The sequence below is a fragment of the Molothrus aeneus genome, unplaced genomic scaffold (assembly GCF_037042795.1).
Source record: "Molothrus aeneus isolate 106 unplaced genomic scaffold, BPBGC_Maene_1.0 scaffold_35, whole genome shotgun sequence".
NCBI classification, from domain to species: domain Eukaryota; kingdom Metazoa; phylum Chordata; class Aves; order Passeriformes; family Icteridae; genus Molothrus; species Molothrus aeneus.
In genome coordinates this window covers 3126277-3148113 of record NW_027099016.1, presented here as the reverse complement: position 1 = coordinate 3148113, position 21837 = coordinate 3126277, and the positions used below count along the sequence as shown (strand labels likewise).

At 51.4% G+C, this 21837-nt stretch overlaps 1 protein-coding gene and 1 pseudogene across 1 annotated transcript in view; both read right to left on the bottom strand.

Annotated features, from left to right (window-relative positions):
* LOC136570646 (zinc finger protein 135-like) overlaps positions 1-21837 on the bottom strand; it is a 121559-nt gene that overhangs the window by 2389 nt on the left and 97333 nt on the right. The gene's annotated exons all lie outside the window — the stretch shown is intronic.
* LOC136570611 (uncharacterized) overlaps positions 1-21837 on the bottom strand; it is a 708931-nt pseudogene that overhangs the window by 685551 nt on the left and 1543 nt on the right.

The following is a 21837-nucleotide window of genomic DNA, read 5'->3' as shown; positions in this document are numbered from 1 at the left end:
GCTACTGGGGCTGGGAGGGAAGCCTCAGATATAGGGAGAAGTGGAACCTTGTGGTGCCTCCTGTTTCTGCTCCTCCTCCACATCCACACATCCAGTGTCCTTGCTCTTTCTCCCACTCCTCTTCCTCCTGCTATTCCTCCTTCTCTTGCACAATCCCACCTTCTCCTCCCACGTGCATCATTTGACCCTTTTGTTCCTCAACCCTGCTTCTCCTTCCGCCCCAGGCCCAGCACCCGCTGCCGGCTCCCTCTTGCCCCCAAACCCACAGCATCCCACGGCAGGGGCAGGGATGGAGCTGGGGCAGGTCGGGCTGGGGCAGCGCTGGGCTCTCGGCCGCTGCCGCCCGCACTCGGTCCCCACTGCAGCCGCTCCCGCCAGGACAGCGCGGGGGGGCCTGGCCTTGGCGCTGCCCCACTCCCACCTCCCCAAATTCCCCTCGCATTTGGAGAACAGGGCATGGATGGTGTTGGTGTGCTGCAAAGGGATTGGGTGAAGGGGAGTGTGCAGCAATATGGTTAAGGCAAAAAGCTGCAGGATGAATCTTTGTGGGAAGGAAAAGGATGATGGAAAAGAGAAGGAAGAGAAAAATACTGAGGACTGGGATGTTTTTCAGCAGGGTCTTATCCTCAACATTTGCCAGCTGATCATTTGCATCCCCGGTTTCCAGGAGAGGAAAACAAGGAGGTCAGGTTTTCAGGGGGTTTCTCTGTGGGGGGCAGCGGCAGCACCGGGCGCAGAGGTGCGGGACCGGGAGCACGGGCTGGGGGCCTGGGGGGAGCTGCGGGGCCGGGCCGGGGCTGTGGGGCAGCCGGGGCTCAGCGCCGGGCGCTGCCTGACCCCACCAGCCCCGGGCAGGGCCGGCAGTGGCCCCCGGCCCCCAGGAGGCTGCGGGACGCCCCGGCCGCTGCCCGGCCCCGTGGAGCTGCCGGCCCTGCCCGCCGGGGGGGCGCCTTTGGACACTGCGGCAGGACAGGGAGCGGCTCTGGGATACGGGCTGGGGAGGGCACCCTGAGCACAGGGATGAGGAGCAAGGAACACCTGGGAAATGTGGATTATACATTTTAGCATGGAGATTGTCTTTTAAGGATTTTGTTAGGGTTACTGGAGATACAAATGATTTTACAGAAAGCTCAGCAGCTCTCAGAGGATGAGCACCCACAGGCACTGAGGGGGGCTGCAGGAGGGGCAGAAGAAGGCCCTGCAGCACTTGGGCACAAAGGCACAGCAGGTGAATGCAAGAAGGGAGCAGCAAAAGGCCAAGCTGAAGGCAAAGGCCAGGGCAGAGTTCCTACAGCCCCTGAGGGATCAGCCCCAGGGCCCAAGGGGGCCCCAGCACCCAGGGCACGGGCTCGGCCACAAGCACCCGGCAGAGGCATTGCCCTCCTCGGCAGGGGACAGCCCACCCAAACAGCCCCTGGCAAGGAATCAGGGCTCCAGCTGCAGGGCACAAGGACACTGCAAGCACAGACAGCAGCACCCTCAGGACCAGCAAGTCCACCCCTTGATGGACATGGATTGGCAGGGCTGTCACAGCTCCCATCACACCAGGGACCCTCCACACTGGAGCCCTTGAGAACATTCAGCTCGGTCTGCATTGAGAGGAGGCCTCTCCTGATGGACACAGGGGCCTCTCAATCCACTCTGAAGCTTAGACTTAAGGGGGGAAAATGCTAAAAATATGTTTGATTAGTGAGGGGTTAACTGGGAAAGATGTATGGTTTTATTCAACCACTGTTAGCAGATTTGGGAGATGGATTTGAAATGCATGAAGTTTTATTTGCTCCTAACTGTTATCATGATTTACTGGGAGGGGATTTGATCTCTAAACTCAGAACACAAATTAATATTATAAAAGGTGATACAGAGGCCAGTTCCGTTGTACCTCTGTGTCAAATGTCTGGCAAGGCCTAGGCTGAAGTGAACCCAGAAGTGTGGACAGCCCCAGGGAAAAGGGGAAAATTAGATATGGAGCCTCTCCAAAGTACTCTGAAGCAACCAGGCCCAAGTGGTGTCTAAAAGCAACAGCCTGTTCCAGGGGAGGGAAGGAAGGGGAATCAGACAAAGCGCAGGTCACCGCCCCATGCTCAGCTCAACCCGCGGAACTCTGGGTGCTTGTAAGAGCCTGGCACTGAAATGCCCTGGGCAGGAAGGCTTCAATATCTTCTGCTGACACCATGGCACCTAACAGGGGGGCAAAAGCAATTCTGACTGCTTCAGCAAGCACTGGATCAGAGATCAAGGTAGATTCTCCCACAGGAAGCTGGGCTGGCACAGAGCCTGCCCTGGCACTTTGCTGTTGCCAACACCCAGCCAGGACATCGGCTCCTGCCTAAGGAGTGCAAAGCAGCACCACTGGTGGCCAAGGGGCCCATGCCAAGTGTCCCTGAGGCCAGAAACAGCCGCCAGCACAGCTGAACACGGGGGGACCCCTCAGCCTGGCCTCAGGGGCTCTGAAGCCCCGGAGATTTGCACTTCCCGCCTGCAGCAGGACCATGGGAGCCGCCCCTGAGCCTGCCCTGAAGGCAACGCAGCAGCAGCCAGGGCTCCACAGCGGGCCAAGCCCCTGGGCCTGCCCACAGATCCTCTGCTCAAACCCTCGGAAATCCTGGCCACCCTCCTCTGGCACCTCCAGCCACTGCGGCCAAGCCTTGCTGCCACTGCTGCAGCTTCAGCGCTGGCTGGGCCTGCACTGCCACAGCTGCTGGGGAGCACCACGGCACAATTCCACTCTGGGGCTCACTCACACCCACACTCTGGGCTGACTGCGACTGCATTGCTGCAAAATGTACCCATTTTGGTTCTTTTAAATCTTCTTTCTCTGCTCAGGCTTGGTTTGCCTTTGCCTTGGGGAAAGGAACTTTAAACGTTTTATTTAAGAGATGTTACAGCACTCAAGGGAGTTGAGTTCAACATCTCCACAGACTGGAAATAGCCCAAAAGACACCCACAGAGATAACGACCAGCAACAAAACATCAACGCCCAGCAGCAAACAGCAACCAACAGCTACCCCAGACACTGCCCCCGGCACAGCTGGAGACACCTGGTCTGGAAAAGGCTGAGAAGGAAATCCAGGAGGGTGGACCGAATTCACAGCAGAGGGGAAGAAATCCGGGTCCAACAGGAAACCAAATACTAAAAACTTACACAACTTGGAAGCAATGAACATTAAAGCAGAGGATTTAGATTGGTTCAGACTACATAAAGTTTAGGAAAAATCTAGTAAAACTCACATGCCATGGAATGATTTTCTCTACACAGCCAGGGTATTTGTGAAAGAAATTATTTCTGTTGCACATCCTGGCCAGAAGCAAGCAATGCCTTGACTCTCTAACACTAAAGAGATTCTTGGAGAGTTTTTGTTTTCCCTGCAGTTTTAGTGACAAAATTAAAACCTGAGAAAAATTTTTCATAAAACCCACGCTTTATATTGGTAGGTTTGACACAGAAGTGTGAGAATCAGTTTTTGGTCTGGGTTTTTCCATGTTCGCCTTTATGCTGCATGTGAAAAATGCATGTATTTTATGTTTGGCTTTTTGCATGTATTAAAATGAATATTATATGTGTTGTGTTAGAAAGTAATGCTGTATTAGTTTTCTTAAGTAGTGGGTTAAATATAGTTTTAGGTTATAAAAATTGTTAAAATAGAAATGATGCTATGCAGGATACTTTTTTAAAAAGAAAGGACTCACAGCGAGATAGCAGCCACAGGATACCTAAATCTTTCAGAGAAGAATTTATTGCCCTCTTATTAGAAGAAACGAGCCTCGAAGGTGCTATTAGGATTTGGAGGAAGAAGCTGAGGATGACCAGACAGAATCCTGTATTTGAATAGAATTTATGCATCATGTATGAAGTGTATGAATATGCAACAGGCTATGGTTTTTAAGGGTTAATCCTTTGTTAACGGGTGTCCTTTTTCGGGCTCGTGCTGCCCAGAAAAAGGTACCCGGACATCCGTAACACTTTGTATTTATTGTCTCATATTGTCCTAATTCAGTTTGTCCAAATTATTATTACTCTAACTGTATTACTATTTTTATAACCATTTTATTACTATTAAACTTTTAAAAATTTTAAAAACAAGTGATTGGCGTTTTTAACACTGCATTTTGCAAAATTGAAGAGCTTTCACGGTAATACTTTTAACTCGTAAATAGTTGATACTTTTTTTTTAAAAAAGCAGATTCCGGGGGGGGGGGGGGGGGGGGGCACATGTGACTCACGAGGTAGCTGCCCTGGAAGAGAAGCTTCATTGCAGGCAGCCTGCAGAGGAGCTTTAGAAATGCAAATGAACACTGCTGGGCAAAGCCTGGACAATGTACCTGGGTCTCTTGCCTGGGGCAGGAATTGGGCTGATTCCCTCTGCCCCTCACCCCAAGCTCTGCCTGCTTGCGCTGATGGAATTTGCACAGCTCAAGGCAGAGCCCAGGGTGAGGATATCTGACCCTGCAACAGAAACGGGTGAAGCTGCAAAGGGAAACAGCAAATGGAGAATGTTGGGAAAACTTCACTATAAATAAATGGGGGGGAATCACCCTCTGCCCACTCCAACATGTGCTGTCCCTGTCTGTGTTATATAGGGTGGATTAGAGGACAGATGCTCGTGCTATCACAAGTTCAGGGAAATCAGTTCAGAATCAAAATAACTGATGTAGTCTTGGCTGAAGGGAGCACCCAAAAATGGAGAAAAGATGAACGGCCAGCAGAACAAATCCTACAACACCATGGACCAGCCCCTGGGAACCCAAACCAATTCATATCAGGAGCCACAGAACCCATTTCTCATTTCAATGGCATCATTAGATTACAAGCTGCCCTCGGAATAACCAACCAGACAGCTCCAGCTCCTGGCCTTCCTGCTGAGCAATCCACTGAAATGAGGAACACAACACCTCACCATTGGATGGGATCAGATTACCTTCCAGCAGAAAAAAAGAGGAGTTTGTGGAAAATTCAATGACTGAAACTGCTGTTGGCAAATAGATGACAAAGGAAAAGTGGTGAAAAAACAAACAAAGGAAACAAAAAAGCAGCTCATGTATTGGTGCAAACGTGAAAAGGATGGGAATGGGACACGGTTTTATGGCTCCCTGGCAGTCCATGGGTTAAACGAATGCTGTTTCGCCTCTCATGTGCTACAGCAACTCTCATCTTTTAACCATGCTCCACACCTTGAGAGTGCAGCTCATTCAGCAGCTGAGCGAGGGGCCAGGGACTCGTAGACAAGGAAGTAACGGGCGAAACCACCAGCTTCAATAATTGTTACTAATTAACATGGACTGCTGCTCACAGAAAGTCCCGCTACATTCCTGAACGTCGAGAACAAAACACACTTAACAGAGCCGTGAATATCGGCTGTTCTACAAAAGTGGGGGTGCACATTAACGAGGACATGCAGTTGGCGGATCGGGAAGTCTGAACCTTCCAAATACCTCAGCCAGTGGGCAAAGGGAGCGGGAGATGAGGCCGGGAAAATGAGGATAAAAAGGAGGCTGCGAACTACAACAATGGCAGAGAGCGCAAGGCAAATGCCCCACGGCCTCTCCCTCTGCTCAGCAATAAAGTCACTTGTACAGGACTCCTCTGTCTCCTCTGGGCACAGAAACCTCCGGCCACGTCAATTTCCCCGCACAGCCCCGGGCACGGGGCAGCCGCCTCTGTCCCAGCCACAGGAACCGGGCCGAGCCAGCGCTGCTCCGGCAGCGGCTCCTGCCGAGGCAGCGGCCGCAAGGAGACCGCGGGCAGCCGCTCCCGCAGCGCCCTCACGCCAGCGGCAACACGCGCCGGACACGGCACAACGAACCCGCCTGAGCCCCCTGCCGCCCCCGAGGCCCGCAGCGAGCCCCGAGCCCCCGCACAACCCAGCGCGGCTCCCACCTGCGCTCCGGCCGCCTCCCAGCTCCGCCGCCGCCTCACCGCGCTCCCGCCGCTGCCGCCGCTCCCGGGCCCACACAGACGCTCCGCCAATGGCGCCGCTGCCGAGCCACGGCCGCCCTCAGGCCGCCACCGGGGCCCTGCTCCGCCCCGCTCCCACCAATCAGCGCGCCAGAACCACGACTGACGGCACCGTCACCCAATCGCAGCCGGGGGCGGGCTCTGCACACGGCACAGCCTCGCCCCGCGCTCTCAGGGCCCTCCGGGCTGCGTGAGGGCAGAGCCGGAGATGAGGAACAGCCCTGGAACGGGCCCGGGCCCGAGGGGATTGAGCTGAAAACACAAACAAACTTCTCCGCACCTCCCGCCACGGCTTTCCCAGCACTGCGGCTCCGGTGGCTCTGGCTCAGCGGGAAGCCCTGGAGCCTCACTTCTCCTACCCCTCATTAGGACCATCAGGGCATCGCTTTGATTTCCCTCAAAAAGGGAAAACCGCCCCAAACCCCTGTGGATGAATGGGGGAGGGGAGAGATTTCTGACAGAAAACTCCAAAACCTCAGAGCAGGATAATGAGGAGTAAGTGAAGAGCCTTAAATCCAGCCTTCCCCCACGCCTCCCTCCTTCCAGCTGCACCTCCTACCCCGGCAGTGCCGGAGACAGGGAATGGGGCCGTGCTCACTTCATGCCCCGGGGCTTCTCCCTCTGCTCAGGGACAGGAGTCGTTCCCCTGCTGCACCCTGGGCTCTCTCTCACCGGAGACTTCTCCAGGAACTTCTCCAAGCTGAGTCCATCCCACGGGGCACAGCCCCCCTCCAAGTGCTGCAGCGTGGGTCACTGTGCCCCGGGGTCAGTCCTGCCAGGACAGGCTGCTCCAGCGGGGCCCCTCTGGCCACGGGGTCACAGCCTCCTCTGAGGCATCCCCGTGCTCCAGCGTGGCTGCTCCGGGGGCTGCAGGGGGATCTCTGCTACCCCATGGATCTGCAGGGGGATCTCTGCATCCCCGTAGATCTCTGCATCCGGCACCACCGTTTTTGGAGGAGCCAGGAATAGCCTGAGCTCTGCCTGAAGCTCTTCTCACATTCCCCACACCCTTCCCCGCACAGGGAAGCTTTTACCTCCTCTCAGCTCTCCAGGCTGGGTTTCCAGCCCCTCCTCGTGTGGGATCTTTGAGGCTTTTCCTCCCTGTTGGATTCCTGCGCCGTGGAGCTGTTCCAAATGGCCTCTTCCACGAGGTTCTGTGGCAGGGATTTGTTCTCCCTGGTCTCTCTCCGCAGCTCAGTGCCTGGGGGAGGAAGGACAAGGAGAGGAAGAGACAGGGAGAAGGGAAACGGAAAAGGCAGGAGGAGAGGGAGCCTTCCAGGCTGACTCTGCAGGTGCCGAGGCTGCTCTGGGCTCTGCCAGGGCTCTGCTGGGGCTCAGCTCTGGGCCAGGCTGGGCCCGCTCTCCCCTCACATTGCTCCGGGCAGCTGAGTCACAGCGGGAGAGGGAAGGGACACGTCAAGGGAGTTGAGGTTTAAGAGAGTTTTTATTCAAAAAACTGCCATAACAAACACGCTGTCCTAACTACCATAACTAAGTACCAGTGCTAACTACCATAACTAACTAGTTGTCCTAACTACTGTAACAAGAAGCTGTCCTCAAGTGCTTCATCTGCTCTGCTGCTCCCTCAGTTGCTTTGCTGCAGTGATCAGAGGTGTCAGGCTGGAGAGAGGCTTGGCTGATGATAAAAATGGATGCTGTCCAAAGGATAAAAAGGAAAGAAATGAACTGTTACTTTCCAGAGTCAAGTTCCTGTTGCAACAGGACAAAGGGAAATGGTTTGAAACTCAGGAGAGGGAAGCAGGCTCAGATTAGATCTAAGGAAGAATTTTTTAACCAGGAGAGTGGGGAAGCACTGACAGGAGGTGCCCAGAGATGTGGGAGGTGCCTCCTGCCTGGAAACATCCAAGCTCAGGTCAGGCAGGGCTCTGAGCCCCCTGAGCTGCTTGAAGATGTCCCTGCTCGCTGTGGGGCACCAGGTCCAGATGAGCTTGAAAGGAGCCTGCCAGGCCACAGCAGGCGAGGATTCTGCTCGCTCTGCGCGTGGAAGGCAGCGAGACTGGAGACTATCGGAGGGGGCCCCACAAGAAAACCCCTCCCTGGCGCTGCTGCTTCCCCTGCAGCCCTTGGCTCTCACCTGCAGCAGCTCCTGGGCAGCCCAGCGCCGCTCCTCGTCCGGCTCCAGGCTGCACTCGAGGCAGTCCCGCAGCAGAGCCGACAGGCGCCGGGGCTCCTGCAGCTGCGGGGTCCCGTTCTGCCGGATCAGAGCGCGAGCCTGCAGGGAAAGCAAACTCAGAGCTCTGCCAGCTTCCTTCACACCCACACGGGCTCACATCCACCCCGGGGCCTCAGCCCCAGCGCCAGGGGCACTTTCCTCCCTGCCAGAGATGCTGCTCAGAGCTCATTTTGCTATGCCAAGCAAAAAACCCAAACCCTGCGGCTGCCACAGCCACTGCAACATCCAAATGATCTCGCCTTGAGAGCCAGTTTCACTGGCTGGCTTTGTTAGTAGGAACCTCCATCAGAAATAGCCCATTTTGCTTCTCCAAATATGGACACCAGCTTTACAGGCCATTTTCCAGAGTCAGTGTGGTCTGCCTGTGTTATTTCAGAGGATTCTTCCATCAAGTGCATCTCTGCAGTGCCACTGACACTCAAGTAAATGCATTCCTGATGCCCCATCCCAGAAACTGCCAGGCAAGAAACAGGAGGTTTGTGATGCTGAAAGCTCAGGCTTGGTGACACAGAAAAAGTAGCTTGGACTAGGAAAGAAATATGTTAGACTATGGGGATGTTAAACCATCATCTTAATGTTTTCAACAAGTTTCCCAGTGAGAAGAATCAGGGGGAGATCATCTTGCAAAACCTCTTTTAGAAACTCCTGCAGAAAACTTGTTGGGTTTGGGGGCGGGATGTGGGGTTGGTGTGGGGTTTTCTTGCAAGATAACATTAGACCTGATGCACTTGTTTCACATTTCCAGGTCATCCTCACAGCCAGAAGAGCTGCAACAACATAAATCTCAGAGCAAATTGTTGCTGGAGATTGCAGAATATTCGTCTGTGTTGAGGCTGGAGTCCCATGGGAATTCCCTTCCCATGTGCAGAAACCTCCAGCTGCTGCTCCCAGTGCAGGGTCCCCCTGTGCTCACAGCCTCTGCAGCCACTGGAGAATTTGCCTCTTACCATGGCCGCCGTTTCCCTGAAGTAAGGAGGTTCTCCTTCCACCATCTCGATGGTCACAATGCCGAAGGACCAGATGTCCACCTTGGGGCCATAAGGAGATCTGGTCACAACTTCTGGGGCCATCCAGTGAGCAGTGCCCACCATGGAGCTGCGCTGGTCCTGCTCAGGGCTGAGCTGAGCGCAGAGGCCAAAATCAGCTGAGGACAGAAACAAACCCTGTCAAAGGCAGCTGCAATGAGGAAACCAAGCACAAAGATTCCCCACGCTCAGTCTGAGAGTGCAGTAGTGAAGTCAGCTGGAAAAGCCCTCAGGGCTGTAGCCAAGGAAAGATGGAACTGGGCCCTTCAAGAAACCCTCAGCTTTCCTGCAGTGGCTTTTACTGATTCCCTTGGAGCTTTAGATTCCCACTGCTGCCCCTCTGGAAGGGCCATGGCCAGAGCAAAGGCACTGCTGGCCCCCTGCTCCTCTCCTGAGCTCTCTGCAGGGGCAGCCGCTCTCAGCTGGCAGCAGGGGCCGGGCAGTGCCCCCAGCAGCCCTTGTGGGGCTCTGGCCCTCCCTGGGAAGCAGCCCCAGCCCCGCAGCCCGGGAGCGCCGTGCCTGGCCAGGAACACCCACCCAGCCTGACAGAGCCGTCCATGCCCAGGAGGATGTTGGAGCTCTTCAGATCCCTGTGGATTACCCGGTTGGAATGGAGGAAATCCAGGCCCTGCAGACACTGAGAGAGAACAAGAAACACAAGGGCAAAAACCAATGGCTGGAATATATCACACCAGAAAGGACAGCTCAGAATTCTGCCAGCAGCAGCTTTGCTGTGACAGGCCAGGAGTGCAGTGCACACAAGCTCCAGGCAAACGGTTCAAGGCAAAGCTGAGAACAGCAAATCAAATCCAAAGCACACAGAGAGTACCACAACAGCAGGAGAGAGAACAAGAACAGAGTAGAAGTGCAGTGATGCTGGCAGGCCGTTCACTGCAGAGGCTCTTTCTTCTCCAGCTCATGAAAACAACTCAGAAACAAAGCCCTGAGCATGGAGCCACTCCTGTTCTCACACCCTGTTTGGAAGGACCATCGTGTCCCAGCCATGGCAGTGACAAGCAGGATCCCTCACCTCCCGACTGACAGCTGCAATCTCTCCTTCAGCCATGTGTGTCTGTCTGACAACGTCCCGCAAAGTTCCTCCATCCATGTATTCCATCACCAGCCAGAGATCTCCATCAACAAGGAAGCTGGAAGAGGAAAACAATGGCATGGAGATGAAAGTGCAGAGCTCAATTCCCTCATGGAAAAGCCTGGAGTGGAGTTTTGTTTCCAGGTCACTTGTCAGTGAGGACAGAATCAGATGGAGAGACATTCCTGCCAGGCTGCACAGCCCTTGGAATCTGCACAGTCTAAAGGGGAAGGAGACACCTGTGAGAAAGGAGAGGCTTTGGATGGCAAGCAGGTGAAAAATGCAGTTTAGCAACAGCCCAGATCAATGTGGAACCACAACACTTGGCCCCAGCTGGTTCAGCTTCTGAGCTCATCAGTTCCACCATTCCCTCCAGAACAAGGCAACACAACTGCCAGGGTTATCCAGGGGAGGAGGCTGTGCAGCATTTGGGACAAAAGCAGTCAGAAAACCTTTCAGAAAATCTCTTCAGAAACAGGCAAGGCCAGTGAAAAATGGGCAAATGAGGCATTTCTGGAAACGATCTTCCTGGCAACTGCAGCAATGGAAACGGGCTGGGAAGAAGAAGCCAAGGGAAATTATGGAATATTAAACCCAATATTATCGGGTGGAACGTGCCTGGGCTTGTCTGACCCTTGCTGCTGGGCCAAAGGCGGCAGCTGTGGTGTTTCACCTCAGAGACACCTTTGGCCGGCTGGATGCTGCAGCTGGGCACTCGGAACAAATCCAGGCATAGTAGAAACTCAGTTTACCTCTGGTGGAAAAGGTTCAGGTGACGGTGAAGAGAAAAAGGAGAGGATTCTGTCGTAGAATTTTAATCCAGAGTTTTATTCCAGGATGACAGACCTCTGAATCTTGTAACAGCTCCCAACAGAATGCAGACCACATGGTCCCGTCTCCTTTTAAGACCAGGGACAGGGGGAGGGGCAAGGAGAGGTTGGCACACCTGTGAAGCCATTTATTATATTGAACAATAGTTTTTGAGAAATAAAAGAATTAAAAGACACTTAAAAGTATATCAAGGGAATCGCAGAAGTTAATAAATAACCTAAAATACACTATTAGGAAGAACTTTGATCAGATATTTGGATAAGTTAATAAATAACCTAAAATACACTGTTAGGGAGCCCTAACTTTGATCAGATATCTAGATAAGTTAACCAAAAAACACACACAGAAGAAACTTTGGAATTAGAATATTTGAAGAGGAAACATTGGAATTAGAATATTTGAAGAGAAAAGCAGAAATGGAAGCCAATAAGTTAAAGTGACCTGCCAAGCCGTTAGAATCAAGCCAAGTACAACAATAACTTCTGCCAAGCCATGGAAAGACATGCCAAGAATAACAGGAAACTGCCCAAATTAGGAAAAGCTTAAAATTTAACTAAGGAAGACCAAGAATTCCTGGAAGACTCCGACTGTACTCCTGCCTACCTATGAATATGCATGTAATAATGATGTAATCCTTTTTCAAAATTGTATAAAAACCTGCTTTTGCTGTACATAATTTGGAAATCCATTTAGCGATTTCTCCAACGCGTTGCCAATAAATACCTCCTGCCTATAGACCTCAAATCCAGTCTCTGGGCATCTTATTCTCGCCTTTTGGGGCAAAATTCGGCATCACCTGGGCGGTTGGGATAGGTGAAACAGGAAATGGCATCACACTGCAACATCTCCCCCTAGTTTTGTTTAAAAAGAGGACTGGGTTTGTGGTGCAGAGTGCTTGTCAAACCATGGTTGGTAAATCGGTTCCTCTACAGGAGGTTCAGTGCTTTCCACTGAGGGTTCCATGTCATTCATTGGAGCTCTAAGGGCTTCCAAATGGTAAACTTCAGGAGGGGGAGATGAGCTTGAAATCAACTTGAGAACCATGAGTTTGACTAGTCCAAAAACAATGCTAACAACTACAACAACGATAACTAATATAAACAGTACTAAAAACACAGTTTTCAGAATAGATCCCAACCAGCCCGAGAGTCCCCAGCCCTTGAACAGTCCACTCAGGCAGTCGTCAGTTTCTCTCTTGATGTCCAAGGTCTTTTGCCAAGGTGGTCCATACGTGCTTTGGGCTGAGGGACTATGCAGGAGATCGCTGGTGGGATGATCATGAGTAGGACGAGGAGCAGGCTTGGTCTCATGGTGCCTCAAGACTACACACGAACTGTGGGATCTAAACTGGTACAAGGAACTTAAGACAAACATATTACAAACTATTCCAGATAGGAGGCTTAAATGGAATTTCCTCCAGAGAACGCGTGCGGCGTTTCCTTCTCCAGGCAGCATTGGGAACCTGGGGCGCTTCTGTTGATTTCTCTGAGACCTTGGGAACATAGCGCCTTACCCATTTGGAAGGAACCCATTTTAACCCAGAGGGGGTGGACACGCAGGTGTATCCACGTCCCCATGTAACCAATTTGTAAGGTCCCACCATCTTCCAAGTCTCAGGGTCCTTTATTAAGACTGGAGGCTTTTCTTTCACTGACATCTGACTGCTCCCCCCAAAGTGGCATAGGATGGGTGGGTTCAGGCTGCCAAAGGAACAATTCAGAAAATTGATTGTGAACAGCACCCTGGACAACCGGATGTGGGGGGGTTCTACCTTCAGAACCTGTTGTTGCTGGTCCAGGACTCTTTTAATATTGCAGTGAGTCCTTTCTGCTATGGCTTGACCTGTAGGGGAGTAGGGGATGCAAGTTTTGTGCTCTACTCCCCATTGCTGCAGGAAGCTCCCGAATTCCTTGGATTTGTAGGCAGGCCCATTATCAGTTTTCAATTCCTTGGGGATGCCCATGAAAGAAAAAGCCTGTAAGAGGTGCTTAATGGCATCATTAGATGACTCTCCTGTGTGGGCAGAGGCATAGACCGCTCCAGAAAAGGTATCTACACTAACGTGAACATATTTCTGCCGTCCAAATGACTGTATGTGTGTGGCATCTGTTTGCCACAGTTCACAACTGTTCAACCCCCTAGGGTTTGCTCCCGTACTCACTGTAGGGAGTGCATGTTGTTGGCAATTGGGGCATGTGGCCACAATCGCTTTGGCCTGTTCTTGAGTGATGTGGAACTGACGAACCAGGCCAGGTGCGTTTTGGTGGAAAAGCTGGTGGCTGATTTTTGCCTGTTCAAAAACATTTGGAAGTGTGGCCATCACTGCAGGTGCAGCAAGGGCATCTGCCCTTCTGTTGCCTTCAGCGATAAACCCTGGCAAGTCGGTGTGTGACCTGACGTGCGTCGCATAAAATGGTTGCTCCTGGTGGGTGACTAACTTTACAAGTTTTGAGAGCAATTTGAAAAGTGCCATGTTAGACACTTCTTGCAGTATTGCTTGATCTGCCCTGGACGCTACTCCTGCCACATATGCAGAATCCGTTATCAGATTGAATGGTTCTGAGAACCTTTCAAAAGCCCTAACAGCTGCAGCCAATTCAGCAACCTGAGGTGAACCTTCCACCTCAGCAATGTCCATCTCCCACTGCTGGGTTTGAGGATCCTTCTAAGTCATAACGGACTTGTGGGACCTCCTGGACGCATCTGTAAATACATTCAGAGCCTTTTTTAAAGGTCTCCTACTCAGAGCACTTCTAAATTTCAGAGTAAATTGGACATCTTGTTCGAACATTTTGTGGGCAGGCCGGTGGACAGAAATTTGTCCTGAGTGGGAATCTAGAGCAAACTGCAACACTTCATTTTCTTGAAGCAATTGTTCCAATATTTTCATAGAATTTTGGCCCAATTTTAACTCAATTTGAATGTGAATGCACTCAAAGTCACATCCTGCTAGCTCCCTAAACTGGGTCCTTGCTTTCTGGATCAGTTCTGCTACCAGCTCTTGGGGCTTTGTCATTCTCTTGGACCTTTTGTGACTGAGGAAAACCCATTCTATGATCAAGAGCGGGTCCCTCTGGTCCTGGCCCTTTTTAGGTGTTTCCTTTGCCTTAGATGTTTGTTTTTCCTCCCACTGGAAAATGATTCCATGGAGGTGTGGCGGCTTACCTAAGATGATAAATTTGAATGGCAGGTCAGGCCGGCATCGGTGGGCCTGTCTTGTGGACATTGCAATCTGAACCTTTTCTAGAGCTTTCCGTGCCTCTGGGGTAATAGACCTAGGAGCACCGGGGTCCTCTCCCCCTTTCAATAAATTGAAAAGAGGGGCAAGGTCTTCATTAGTCAGACCCAGCCAGGGCCTTACCCAATTCAAAGACCCACACAACTTGTGGACATCCACTAGGGTCCTGGTCTTTGGTTTGATTTCTAATTTTTGAGGAACAATGGTCCTATTTCCAATTTCTAGGCCCAAATAGTTCCAAGGTGGCATCTTTTGAATTTTCTTTTCCTGGAGCTCAAACCCTGCAACAATCAGTGCATCGATCGTTAGGTCAAGCACGTGGGTGAGTAGATCATCACTGGGGGCACACACAAGGATATCATCCATATAACGATAGCTGATGGCCTTTTCTGCAGCTGCATGCACTGGGGAAAGCAGGGAAGAGACACACCACTGGCAGATCGCTGGGGAAACCTTCAGGCCCTGAGGGAGAACTGTCCAATGGTACCTTTTCATAGGGGCTTCCATGTTGATGGTGGGGACCGAGAATGCGAAACGCGGTGCATCGTCAGGGTGTAGGGGAATATGAAAAAAACAATCTTTTATATCAATAACAGCTAATTTCCAATCCTGGGGAAGCATTGCTGGGGATGGCATACCAGGTTGGGGAGAGCTCATATCTTCAATGACATTATTAATTTGTCAGAGGTTGTGGAGGAGCCGCCATCTCTTTTTGTCAGCTTTCTGAATGACAAACACTGGAGAGATCCACGGGGACGTGGTCTCCACAATGTGACCCTTTTTCAGTTGCTCTTCCACTAGCTCCTCAAGTGCCTTTATTTTTTGTTTACTGAGCGGCCACTGTTTCACCTCAACTGGTTTGTCTGTCTTCCAATTCTGTTTTTGGGTGCGGCACTGTTCAATGACCACTGTACAAAAATCCTGTGGGGAGTCTGGAATATCAATTGTGACACCTCACTGGGCCATTAAATCTCTCCCTAACAAAGGTTCCGAATAATCTAACACAAATGGACGGATATTTGCCAATTGTCCGTTTGCTCCCTCCATTTGGATTATGCTTTTGGATTGTCTCGCCAATTGCAGGCCTCCTACACCTTGAACGTGACCGGCAACGTTTTGCAAAGGCCAATGTGCAGGCCAGTCTTGTGCTGGGATCACTGTGCAGTCTGCACCCGTGTCTACAAGCATCTCAATGCGTTTTGACTCCCACCCCCACTGACATTACACCATAATTTGGGTTTGTCTCTCCCAATAACTTGGACCCGGACGACTGTGGGCCCTTGTTTTTCAGTGCCTTCAGGCAAAAACGGCACAGAGATAGCTTGTGCAACAATTTGACCTTTGGGAAGAAACAGGGGTGGGTGGAAACAGTGCAGCCCGAGAACAAATTGCTCAGGATCTGATGTTGTCATTCCTGGAGCAATTTCAATCTCATGTGGTGTGTGTTTGGTGTCCCCAATGACGATGTACTTACAGCAAATTCGGTGCCAGTACCCTGCTGTTTTGGGTTGACGGAGACAAAATGCCAGTCAGTGTCTTTCAGGTGGAGTGATTCTGTCAGCTGCAACCTGTAAGGCTCATTGACAGAAGATGTGGTTAACAAAGGTTCACCTAAATCATAACAAAGGTTATTTTGTTGCACTTTCAACAGTGGACCAGCAGACGTAGTCTTTGAAGCATCTGCTTCACTTACAGAAATATTAATATTAATATTACTGCGCGCTTTGTCTTTTTGCTTCCATTATTCCCTTGGCCTGCTCTTTTTGTGTCTGCACGCCTGGCAGGCCAGCGCTCCCCTTTCAGTTTCTTTGTTGTTATTGACCCCCTGGGAGTGCTTGTAGTCCTCCTCCCCTGCCATTTCTAAATTCATCAAATTGCTTTTTCAGGGGTCACTGGCTACTCCAATGCCCAAGGTTGTTGCAAAGCAGGCATGGCTTTGTGGGGCCAACCATTGCTGGTCTTTGCTGCTGCCCAGGGTGCTGCTGTGCTGAGGGAATGGGCGCAGGGCTGGCAATGGCGACACGCTGAGGTGGTCTTGGCAGCAGCCTTGGTCTGGTGTCTTCAGCCACACTCATCAGAGACACTTTCCTGTTACAGACTAGAAGCATATCTTTTAGTGTAGGGGGCGTCTAGAGGTAAGCATAAAATTGCTGCTCGACACTGTTCATTTGCATTTGTAAATGCCATTTCCTCTAAAACCTCTTTCCTTGCATTCTCTTTTTTAACTTGGATTTCAATAGCTCTAGTTAGCCTTTCTACAAATTTCAAAAAAGGCTCTGATGGTAGCTGCTTGATCTTACAATAAAGCTCAAATGGGCCTTCAGGTTGGAGGGTAAAGAATGCTTTTTCAGCTGCTTCTTTGACTCTCTCAAGTGCTCCTACAGGAATTACTGCAGCTTAGATTGGGGCTAAGGACCATTGGCCCTCACCGGAGAGATGCTCAATGGTAATTGGCATGCCATTGGCATCTTTTGCTGTGTTTGGATCAGCATGCAAGTCTGGGAGAGCTTCTTTTAGCAGTTGTTTCCATGCCAATTCCCATAATTTGAATTCTGTAGAGGTCATGAGGTGTTGTGTTGTGTCTGTATAAGTTGGACTGTTCTGTTCCCCCCTATCATGTAATGGTTCTGCCCTGGTTCTCCCCTCCCTCCCTTGTGCTGCCAGTTATCCCAACTCCTCCCCAGTTGCCTTGGAGATTAATGTTTCTTTCTCAAACCCCTCCCTGGTGCCCTGTCTGTCACTCAGTGCTCCCACCCTTCTCTCTGGAACTCTCTAGAAATTTCCAGCTAGAGCGTCAAGTGATTGGCTCAGGGGCCGGGGCCCCACCCTCAAGTTATCCCCATTGGTGTTCTCCCTAAGTCAATCTTTTGTATCCCACTCCCCTCTGAAGCCCTATTCGTCCAAGGGATGACTCCTCCCCTCTGTCCCTCCCTCCTTATAAGCTGTTGCAACCCCTCCCTCTGTGTCTTTGGTTGCTGGTTTCCCCTGGGACCCAATAAAGCTGCATTCACCACAGTTGGAGAGTGCTCTCTTCTTTTTCTGCTGACTGTAGCCATAAGCCAAGCCACGTCCTACCACAAGGTAGCGCTGCTGTCATAGCACAGAGCGTTTGCCTTAGGTGCTGTCCCGAACCACGGAGATCGGGATAGTGCCTTGTTACTGCTAGTGGTGCTGGATAGCTAGCCGGGACGTCCAAGAAGGACAATCTTTCTCCAGCTGGACCACTTCAAACTGGGACCATACTGGGAGTGTTTGTAACCACAGTGGAGTGATGGAAGCAGACTGGGAACAGCTGGGCCCATTCTGGGAGCAACTGAGATCACTCTGATGGTGACTGGAATCATGCTGGGATTGACTGGGAGTAACTGGAATGGTGCTGAAAGAAACTGGAAGAAGCTGGAAGCAACTGGGATAAACTGGGAGAGACAGGCAGTCACTGGGATCATACTGGAGGCTGGGGTCATGCTGGCATTGACAGGGAGCAACTGGGATCACACTGGAGGCACTGGAGTTGTACTGGGAGCGTCTGGGAGCAACTGGGATTAGACTGCAAGTGACTGGGATCATACTGGGAGTGGCTACAATCATACTGGGATTAGAGTGGGTGTGATTGGACCCTGACTGGGGGTTACTGGGAGCTACCAGGCCCATGCTGGGAGCCAACTGGGGACTTAATTAGAGGAACTGGGAGCAACTGAGAGACAACTGGCGGCACATGAACAACAATGAGGTGACTGGGAGTGCCTGGCAACAACTGCCAGAATGTTCAGCACAACTGGGATATACTGGGAGGGTCTGAGACCACAAGGCTGTGGGACTGGGACCAGACTGGGAGCGACTGGAAATGTGCTGGGGGAACTGGGAACACGCTGGGGGCAAGTGGGAGTGACTGGGGCCCTGCTGGGAGAGACTGGGATCATACTGGGAGTGCCTAGGTCTATGCTAGGGACAACTGGGAGAACTGGTTCAGCCGTCCTGGTCCGGATGGTCCCAGTCCATATTTGATCCCACTCCCTATTTGATCCCAGTCCATATTTAATCCAAGTCCATATTTGATCCCAGTCTATATAATCTCTGTCCAGTTTATCTCAGTCTGTGGGATCCCAGTCCATATTTGATCCCACTCCCTATTTGATCCCAGTCCATATTTAATCCAGGTGCCTATTTGATCCCAGTCCATATTTGATCCCAGTCCATATTTGATCCTGGTTTACATAATCTCTGTCCACTTTATCCCAGTCAGGATTATCTCAGTCCACATTTGATTCCAGTTATTTGATCCCAGTCTATATTTGATACCAATCCATATTTAATCCCATTCCATATTTGATCCCAATCCATAGGTAATCCCAGTCTATATTTGATCCTAGTTCCATATTTGATCCCAGTCCAAATAATACCAGTCCATTTTTGATCCCAGTCCATAGTTGATCCCAGTCCAGTTTATCCCAGTCTGTATGGTCCCAATCCATAGGATCCCAGTCCATATTTGATCCTAGTCTAAATAATCTCAGTCCAGTTTATCCCAGTCTGTACAATCCCAGTCAATATTTGATCCCAGTCCATATTTGATCGAGTCCCTATTTGATTCCAGTTCCTATTTGATCCCAGTCAATAGTTGATCCCAGTCTGTATTTGATCCCAGTCCGTATTTAATCCCAGTCCATTGTTGATCTTAGTCCATATTTGATCCCAGTCCAAAGTTGATCCCAGTCCTGATTTGATCCCAGTCCAGTTTAACCCAGTCCATAGTTGAATTTAGTCCATATTTGATCCCAGTCCACATTTGATTCCAGTCCATATTTGATCCCAATCCATTTGATCCTAGTCCATATTTGATCCTAGTCCCTATTTGATCCCAGCCCATATTTGATCCCAGCCCAGTTTATCCCAGTCTGTATGGTCCCAATCCATAGGATCCCAGTCCATATTTTATCCCAGTCCATATTTGATCCTAGTCTAAATAATCTCAGTCCAGTTTATCCCAGTCTGTACAATCCCAGTCAATAGATGGTCCCAGTCCATGTTTGATCTGAGTTCCTATCTGATCCCAGTCCATATTTGATCCCAGTGAATAGTTGATCCCAGTCTGTATTTGATCCCACTCTGTAGGATTGCAGTCCCTATCTGATCCCAGTCCCTATTTGATCCCAGTCCCTGTTTGATCCTACTCCATATTTGATCCCAACCCCTATTGCCCTGCACACATTCCAGAAGTCTGGAATTCCAGCTCCCAGCCAGGAAAAGATGTTCCCACCCTTGAAGGCAAATGGAGCAAAATCCTACAGAGACATTTCCCTGCCAGCCTTCAGGACTTCAGCTCCTGGAACTGGGAATTAAAATAATAATTGGGAAATAAAATAATAAATAATCAGGGGAGGGTCTGTGGGGACAGAGGGGTCAATTGAATCAGTGCAGGGTCAATTAAATCAGGGCAGGGGTCAGTTAAATCAGGACAGGGTCAATTAAATCAGGGAAGGGAGCAGTTAAATCAGGGGAGGGGGCAATTAAAACAGGGAAAGGGTCAATTAAATCAGGGGAGGGGTCAATTAAATCAGGGAAAAGTCAATTAAATCAGGGGAGAGTCTTTGGTGGTCCATGGGTCAAGGGAGACACTGAGAGAGAAACAAAACAGGCAAAGAGAGGCAGGAGAGAAAAGGGGACACAAAGACAATGAGTTGAGAAGGTGGCACTCTGCAAACAGAACTGCAACAGACTGAACATGAACGGGAGAGAAATCAGTAAGTCTGAGAGTTTTATTTGCTATCAAATACATCCCACACACCCAGCCCCACACAATCCCCATCCCACCGCTCCAAATTGTGATCCCACTTTTCCCAATCTCCCCCCTCCCCCATCTCAGCCTGGCGGCTGGGGAACTGAGCAAGTTTGGTGTGGGATTGAGTTTATTTGAGTGGGTGTGCGCACTTTTGGAGTAAGATTGAGCTGTTTTCACTGGGATTTGAGTGGTTTTGAGACAGATTCATCCCTCTTAGCTTTTGCAGTGTAAAGAGATGAAAAAGAGAGAAAAATTAAGGCCAAACCAAAAGGAAAACCAGCCAGGTGTGTTCCCAACATGGATCACAGGGAATGTGGCTCACCAGGGCTGTGCCCAAAGTGCCTCCTCCAGTGGGGGATGGAGCTGGAGCAGCGCACGAAGCTCTGCCCGCACTCGGGGCACTCGCAGGGCTTCCCTTACCGGTGCCTCCGTTGGTGTCGGGTTAAGTGAGAGCTCCTGGAGAAGCTCTTCCCACACTGTGGACACTCGTAGGGCCTCTCCCCTGTGTGGATGTGCCGGTGCTTGACAAGGGTGGAGTTGTGCTTGAATCCCTTACCGCAGTCAGGGCACTGGAAGGGCCTCTCCTCTGTGTGAATCCGATAGTGCAGGAGGAGATAGGAGCTGGTCTGAAACCTCTTCCTGCATTTATCACACTCGTAGGGCCTCTCCCCAGTGTGGATGCGCCGGTGGGTGACAAGGGTGGAGTTGTGCTTAAATCCCTTCCCACAGTCGGGGCATTGGAAGGGCTTCTCCTCTGTGTGAATCCAATAGTGGTGGAGGAGACTGGAGCTGGTCTGAAACCTCTTCCCACACTTGGAACACTCATAGGGCCTCTCCCCAGTGTGGGTCCTCTCGTGCGTGATCAGGCTGAACCTCCGGCTGAAGCACATCCCACACTCAGAACACTTGTACGGCCTTTCTCCAGTGTGGATCCTCTGGTGCGTGATCAGGGTGGAGCGCTCTCTGAAGCTCTTCCCACATGCCCCACACTCGTAGGGCTTCTCCCCAGTGTGGGTCCTCTGGTGCGTGATCAGGCTAGAGCTCTGGCTGAAGCTCTTCCCACACTCCCCACACTCATAGGGCCTCTTCCCAGTGTGGGTCACCTGGTGCCTGTTCAAGCTGAACCTCCGGCTGAAGCGTATCCCACACTCAGAACACTTGTACGGCCTCTCCCCAGTGTGGGTCCTCTGGTGCCTGATCAGGGTGGAGCTCCACTTGAAGCTCTTCCCACACTCCCCACACTCGTAGGGCCGTTCCCCAGTGTGGATCCTTTGGTGCCTGATCAGGTGGCAGTTCCACCTGAAGCTCTTCCCAATCTCCACGCACTTGTGGGGCTTCTCCCCATCATGGAGCTGCTCATGGAGCACCAGCTCTGAGCTCTGGCTCCATCTCCGGCCGCCTTCCCGGCCCAGGCTGGCTCTTTCCCCCTCACATCCCCGCCATCTGCGTTTGCAGCCCTTCCTCGTGCGGCAGCTCCGGGGCTTTTCCTCCCCGTTGGCTTCCTGTGCCGTGGAGCCGCTCAAAACGGCCTCTGCCACCAGGTTCTGCCAGGGGGATTTGTCCTCCCTGCTCTCCATGCTCAGCTCCTGCTCTGGGGGAGGAAGGACAAGGACAGGATGGGATTTGCCTCCGTGCCACAGGCAAGGGCAAGGAGATCCCTCCAGGGCTGAGCTGCAGCCGGGGGCCGTGCTGGGATGGGAGATGGAGCAGCACAGAGGGGAAAG